We start from the raw sequence: 7,545 nt of genomic DNA, 5'->3' as shown, positions 1-7,545 counted from the left end.
CCTGGCGTGCTGTGGTTCATGGGGTTGCAAAGAGTCGGACTCGACTGAGTGACTGAACTGAACTGAACTGAACTGATTGTGACCTATGACTATATTTGTGACATTAGATCAGTTTCTTAAACTCTTGAAGCCTTAATTTCTTTTGTCTGTCAAGTGGATACAATAATAACCACCTCTTGGGTTTCTATGACATTAGTTACATAATAGCAAGCATCCAGAAATGTTTCCTCTCCTATCTTCCTATGTACAACCAGTTGGACCAAAAGAATCTAAAAGTAAGGCATGATGAATAAAGAAACAGTACTTTTCTTTGGCGACATCCTATATTACAGAAATTTCCTTTCCTCAAATGTCAACTGTTGCTAATGTCATAGTGTTAGTTGTTCAATATATTCTTGGAAGATTAACATTACCTAGAGATGCTTCAATTTGCAAGTTTAAAATATCCAGACAGAGAAATTGTCATACAATATCTAAGTTCAGAACTCCCTTGATTCTATTTTTCTGCATAAGTCATTAGCCTAATTTTTCTTCAATGCAGAAAGTAAGGCATTTTATACAGATGGAAGGAACTGTTCTCTTTCTCAGTTTCAGCAAGAAGTACATTTATCAAATGTTCAACAAAGTTGCATTTATTTTTTCCAACTGAGACATATTTAAGGGACTTCAATATATTGGGGAAAATTTTCATCAGAGATTTAGCAGCTACCAAAAAAAGACCTCCACAATTAATCTTTTATAACATGAGTGTGACTTGTAATCTCTATGCTTAGGATAAGTAAGTAAGTAAGTGTTAGTTGCTCGTTCATGCCCGACTCTTTGCGACCCCATGGACTGCAGCCCGCCAGGCTCCTCTGTCCATGAGATTTTTCAGGCAAGGATACTGGAGTGGGTTGCCATTTCCTTCTCCAAATATTACTAAATAGAAGGAAAAACAATTCATAAACTATAATATTTCTTAGCAAAGAAAAACTCCTTTATGATTTTTAAGATGTTTGAAAATTTAAATGAAACTTACATGTTTGAAATTAGTGCCAGATGTAACACAGTTCAAGCACAATTATCTAGCTGAATCACATTTAATATGATTTAGTAAAAGGAATTCAATAATTCTATATTTCATAGAAATCTCACAAAAACAAGTATTTCATTCACAAAATGCATGGTTTGGCAGGTTTCCAAAGCAGGAATTTGTTGGAGGGAAGGTAAATTTATTGATTAAAATAAATCAAATGACTGACATCTCCTTCAGAAAACTGGCAAAATAATAATATTCAGAGACTGAAAGTCTTACAACCAAAACCAGAAGAAAAGTCTGAGCTATTTACATGTATTATAGAAATCCAATAATGTCACAAGAGTAAGTTAATCAGATATTTGAGCATTCTCAAATTAACATTGAGAACATTCTAAACTATGTATTTTGGGAGTAGGACTTTCCAAAAATCTTTGATATGAAATCTGGTGGTTATAAGTCTTTGGAGTACTTATATTCCCCATTTATCCTTTGCAGATTTATATTCAGTAAATAATGACTATTCTGTGATAGAATTTATATAGAAATAATCCAGACAGTTCTTAAACAGGCCGACAATACTTCCTTCCTATCCTTTGTCCCAGTTCTTCCCTCTCAGCATTTGTTATGGATTGATTGTTCCTGTACTCCTAAAATTCAAACACTAAAATGCTAAACCCTGGGTGGCTGTATTTGGAGATGGGGTGGTTAAAGAACTGATTAAGGTCAAATGAGGTCACAAGGGTAGGGCCCTGATCCAATAGTATTAGTGTCTTCTTAAGAAGAAACACCAGAGAGCTTTTTTTCTCCCTTTTCCTCTCCTCACACAGTGCACAGAGATTTTATGAGCACACAGCAAGATGAATGCTGCCTCCAAGCCAAGAGAAGAGGTCTCAGAATGAAATCTACTTTGCTAGTACCTTGATCTTAGATGGCCCAACCTCCAGAACTATGAGAAATAAATTTTTGTTGTGTAAGCTATATAGGCTTCCCTGTTGGCTCAATTGTAAAGAATCCACCTGCCAATGCAGGAGATGAGGTTTCCATCTCTGGGTCAGGAAGATCCCCTGGAGAAAGAAATGGCAACCAGCTCCAGGATTCTTGCCTGGAACATCCCATGGACAGAGGAGTCTGGCAGGCTACAATCCATGGGGTCACAAAAGAGTCAGACAGGACTTAGTGACTAAATAACAACAAAACTACTTAATCTGTAATATTTTATTATGGCAACTCCAGCAGACTAAGATAGCAATTAGGAGGCTTAATGTAACAGCTGCAACAGAATTTTGCGACACACTGTTTCTTTAACTGCTTGTTTAGGTATCTGGATGCAGGGGAAACACTATTGAGAGGCTGGACACTCTTGCCCTGGAGAGTTTCATACAGATCCTTAAATCATTCAGCCCTGCTTCTATTTTAGAATCAGAGAATGTGAATGTAAGAAAGGGTCTTTGTGACCCAAGCTTGTCAATCCAGATTTTGCTATCATTTGGGGGGCATAGAAAACTACTCCATACACCTAGCACATCTTCTGGAAAACAATGGGAGTTAGGTAGTGGATAGTTAAGAATTAAACATCTGTTTATACTAAATCATGACATGTTATCGAATGCCATATGCAATTCTACACATTTTTGGAATGCTTCAAAGGCATTATTGATAAGGTTAGTGACAATAACAACAAATAGCTGAAAGACTGGAAATGAATGGGGGCCAGGTAATGCCTTAAGGGGTTTATATGTGTTTTGTTACATGATCCTTACAACATTAGAAAACAGAAATGAATTTTTATTATTACATAACTATTTCAGAATATGAAAGCATTTCTAAAATAGTCCCACTCCCATCATGGTCATATGCTGTTTTATTTTCCTCATAGTTTTTTTTGGTTATTTCTTTTCCCCTTGCTTATTTTCTATGTTCCTCCCAACCCCCTTCTCAGAGCCTAAGTCAGTAGCTGCCAGGGAAAAGGAACTCAATGAGCTTTTGGCCAAGGCCACACAGCCAGTCTGTAGCAGCTGCCACCATCAGCAGATGCTAAACGCCACGAGAGCAGGAGTAGAGACCATTTTGCTCTCAACAGAGGCTGGCACGGTGCCTGCTCAAAAAACTATGTACGGGCAGGGGGTGGGAAAGTAACGAAGCCAACGGGGGGAAAGTTTGAATGAACGGAAACGTTCCCAGAAGGATCTAGAGAGCTTCTGCAGCGAGTCTCGGTCTTTGGGGAATGAACTCAGCTTAAGGTTTATGCCAAGCACTTTTCTCACCACAGGGCACCAGAGTACGGCAGGGGATGGAAAAAGAAAAAAGTCTTTAAGACGTCTAGAAGAAAGCAGAAAATGCCGAGAGAAAAGCAGAGGGGGCGGGGAAAGAAGCAGAAGGAAACGAATCGCTCTTTTTCGTTTATTTAAAAGGCGAGCCAGGCGCGACCGGTTACCATGGCGACTCAGGCCAGAACGGCCCCAGCTCATTGGCAGAGATGTCGGAGCCAATGAGAAGGCGCTATGTTGGCAGGTCTTAAGATGGCTGCCGGGCGGCTCCGTCCGGACTGGTGAGTACGGCTGATTGTGAGGCGGGTTCTTGGGCTCCAGGGAGACGGACCCAGGGAAGGCAGGGTGCCAGGATCGAGGGAGCAAGTGCGGGCGGCCTCACAGCCTCTCGGCTGAGCCGTAAAACCTTTGGTCAGGCCCGCAAAGCCTTTGACTGGGCCCGTGGGAGCGTCGGCTGAATCGGCCTCCGCCTTGCTCTGACGCGGCGTCGCGGCGGAGTCCCCGTTCTGTTGGTGGGAGAGGGGTTCTCCGTCCCACCCCGGCCGGAGTGAGACAGGATAAGAAGGCTTTCGACCCGGGAAACGGGCTCTTGTTTACAGTTGCCGTACCCGGAAACGAGCTGCAGTTGATGGGAGAGTCAGCAAGGTAAACATCCTACAGCAGAATCTGTGGAGCTTAGTTCTGTGCCGGGAGGGGATTCTTCCCATTTGGGCATCGGAGTGTGGCCCAGCTGCAGGAGAGCCTGCAGAGTTCCGTGTGGTTCAGCCGTGCAGCGCAAGGTGTACGTTTCTAGAGCCGCCCCTCTTGCAGTCTTGGCACCCTGTAAGTATTCTCACGGAGACATCCAATTTTAAAATGGACCTCGAAGTATTATTGGCTACCTGTGAATCTTTCTTGACTCTCGGGGAGTGTTTTCTAGCCCTAGGCTGAACAAGACACTCGCTTTGACATATGCATACGTGCAAAATCCTGCTAAATAGTTTATCTGGGTAATCGGATTGGTAACTTAAATCCGAAGTCAGGCTTGAGATTCCGTTGTACTTTCTGTACCTTTTTGAGAAAACGGAGCACATTTATTTCGTAAACGTGAACAGGGCATTAATGTTGATGATAACATGCTTAGAAGTATTTCAGTCAAGTAATTAATGCCCAGTCACAAAAACTGATTATTGTGTAAGTTATTTAACAGGATCTTCAGATTGGTAGGTGGTGGTTTACGATTTCTGTGAGATTTAAGTTCAGATCAGAGAAGATTTTCAGTTTTCTGTGATTATTTCTACTTGAATACAAAATTTGGGAAATAAGGCAGCTTCATTCAGTAAAAATGGAATTGGAAGTCTGGAATATGAGCGTCAGGGGACATTTACCCATAAACTGCTTAGGTTGAGTTTTGATTATAAGCTGTTACCTGGACTTCAGAAAATGTGGTATTATTACCCAGGCCTGTATTCAGTTTGGTATAACATTTTTATATAGCTTTCTGCCCTTAAAAAGTGAGAAAAAATTTCTTCTTGATCAAATTTTAACAGAATTACAGGCTGGGGACATTCTTCAGACCCACTCTCAAATCTCTGTCACCAAGAATATAATACTACTTAAACTCTGCACTCTATAGAGTTTTGAGTTACAGAGTTCTATTTTTCTAAGATTAGTGGATCACCAACCATTGGATGAGTCTGTTACTGCATCTGTAAAAGGGGTTTAGATAATAATTCCTAGTGGAAGGGTCATTGTGAGGGTAAAGGGTAAACAGTGCCTGTCACATTGTTTGTATGCCGTTTATAGCGATGACCTGGTTTGTTTTTCTTTTTGGTTCTGTTTCTTCTGTCACAGTGGGGTCTCTTTCCCTTTCTCCAGAGCATCTTTTAGGTATTTTCTCTGAAGTGCAGGGTCTTACTGAAAACTAGCAAGCTTGGCTGTGGTGGCTGGGTTAGGAGAGAGACCTTATCTTCTAGGGTGTTGGGGTTTAATTAGTATTGTTCTGACTGAGAGAGAATGGAGTGTTACATCAAAGAATGAGTGATTCTGGGCATTTGGGCACACATAATATTGAGATCCTTAAAAAGGCATATTAGAGCCTCAAGACGTCTCAGAGATTTGATCACACCCTTCATGTTTTAGGTTAAGGGTGAAGACCCGGACAGATGCAGTGGCTTTTCCACAGTTATGTTGTTCAGGACTAGAAACCCATCTTCTGACTTCTAAAACTGTTTTTTTCCCCTGCTCTACCACTGGCTCCCAATCCTTTCACAACCGAGAATCCCATTTATTGTAATTTGATATCTCCACGGATGCTGTATTTTGAAATATTGCATCTACTAAACTATACCCATTAATTTGTGTTTTTTCCTTTTTAGTAAAACTCAGGCCTTTAGCTACCAAAGAGAATAATGTTTCATTGAATTTTAGTTTCCTAACCTAAAGGTGCATGATATTGTTTGAGGGAAAATGAAATATGTTGGGCTATTTGAGTATTGAAATTAGCTTAGAAATCTCCATTACTGTCTTCATAAAACTTTGAAAAACCCTTAGTGAGGAACTGCTGAGCTGTGTCATGTTCTTCTAGATACACTGATACCTGCCCAGGTGTGCTAAGCAGTAGCTGCGCTTAGTTTCCAAGGGCAAAATAAAGCCCAGCCATTCAGACTAGGATGTGACATAAATATTTTTGTTCATCATAAATCATGTCAACCCTGGGCTGCATAGCATACACTGAATTTTTCTTTGTAGAATAACTGTGGATTGGGAAGAATCTTCACTCTAGCAGTACAGAGTATGTGAAATGGAGAAGCTGATTTTCAAAATCACAGAGAATAGGGGGATTCTGAATGATTCACATCTTCTTTGGGGCTAAATGGTTAAAGTATTTGACTTACAGGCTGAAAACATGAAAGTTAATATATCAACACATGGACTGTTATATAGACTTGACTATAATCTACACTAAAACACTTGTTTCTTGGTCTCTGGTATGTGACGTTTTTTGAGAATGGCTGAGTAATGCCCACATTTGAAGGGTTATCTGCTTTAAAATGAAAGAATGCACCCTGAAAGGTATGAGATGAAAGATGCTTCAAAGAACTAGAGAATCAGAATCCAGAGCAACCCAAACAGAAGTAACAGGGGGCCTAATGGGACCAACTGATACTGTAGTACAACTGGAAATGTGTAAATAACATGCATATGCTTTGACTAGAAAGACACTGGTTTTGAACCTAAGCCCAAAACAAGTCACAAAGCAGCCACTCCACATCGGCTGATTTGCAGTCAGAGCTGCTGCTCAGGTGGGCAGCCTCACTTTGCAGGCTGCTCAGTCGACTCTCTGTGTGTGTCAGCGGCCACCAGGTTGTCCTGCTGTTTGTGTATGTGTGTATGTCACGGTCACAGGAGAATGGCACATCGCTTCAAAGATACTTAGGGATTAAGTTCAAAAACACGTCTTATTTGATCTTTGCCTTCTTTTACAGATTTGGACATAGAGTCCACTTTTTAAAATTTATTTTAGTTTTTCCCCCACCATGGGCACACACAGGAAGTTATACTAGCCAACAGCCTGCTGAGGACAGTTCTTAATGGCCACAGCAGCAAGAACTTATTAAACATAGATGGAGTTGAGGAAGTCCAAAAGTGATCAAAAATGATTAAGGGCTGATGAAGAAAGGCATGCCCTCTCCACAGCTACTAGCCCTGCTTCCCAAGGTGAAGCCTCTTGGGGTGCCGAGTGAACATAGACTCACCCTGTGAAGATACTGCAGCAGTCGCCCAGTGGAAGAACTCTGCCCGTCTGAGCTGCCACAGCTGAAGTCTGGGCTGAGTGGTACTTGGCTGCTGATGGACAGAAGCTTGCCATTTGTATAAGAATGTTTGTTCCATGAGGTTAGGCTTTTTTGCCCATTCTGTATACTGCTGTTTCTATGTCTTGAAGAGTGCCTGGCACACAGTGGACATGCAGAAGATGCTGTGGACAGGGAGAAGAAGGCTAACTCTGAAACTTGTTACCATCCTAAAGTCCTGAAATGGATAGTGAGTCTGAAGGTGTATTATATGCCAGTGGCAAAGTCCTCGTAGAGCGGATTATCACAGCCTTCCTCCTGCTTCGCGGAACAGTAGAAATGTTTTTATTAATAGCTCCACACCTGTTTTTCTATATTGGCATGTTATATGTCATATCTTTTGTGCTAACAGTATCTCATACTACCTCCACTCCAACTTTTAAAATCCTCAGTCCAGATTTAGGGATGGATTCAGGTTTCCCCAGTG

General features: G+C 41.2%; 1 protein-coding gene across 3 annotated transcripts in view; it reads left to right on the top strand.

The window, feature by feature from the left end:
- Positions 1 to 3,533: 3,533 nt before the first annotated feature.
- Positions 3,534 to 7,545, top strand: part of FAM204A (family with sequence similarity 204 member A) — a 28,369-nt gene continuing 24,357 nt past the window's right edge. The window contains exons 1-2 of one of the 3 annotated variants that reach the window (XM_068961624.1): positions 3,534 to 3,566; positions 3,885 to 4,107. The gene's annotated coding sequence lies outside the window, so the exon portion shown is untranslated. Of the gene's footprint in view, positions 3,567 to 3,677; positions 4,108 to 7,545 lie in introns of those variants that run through there. The other 2 variants (XM_068961625.1, XM_068961626.1) reach the window with 2 other exon arrangements.

Source organism: Capricornis sumatraensis, chromosome 23, assembly GCF_032405125.1.
Source record: "Capricornis sumatraensis isolate serow.1 chromosome 23, serow.2, whole genome shotgun sequence".
NCBI classification, from domain to species: domain Eukaryota; kingdom Metazoa; phylum Chordata; class Mammalia; order Artiodactyla; family Bovidae; genus Capricornis; species Capricornis sumatraensis.
Note: the sequence above shows the minus strand (reverse complement) of the source record. Positions and strands in the feature narration are given on the sequence as shown.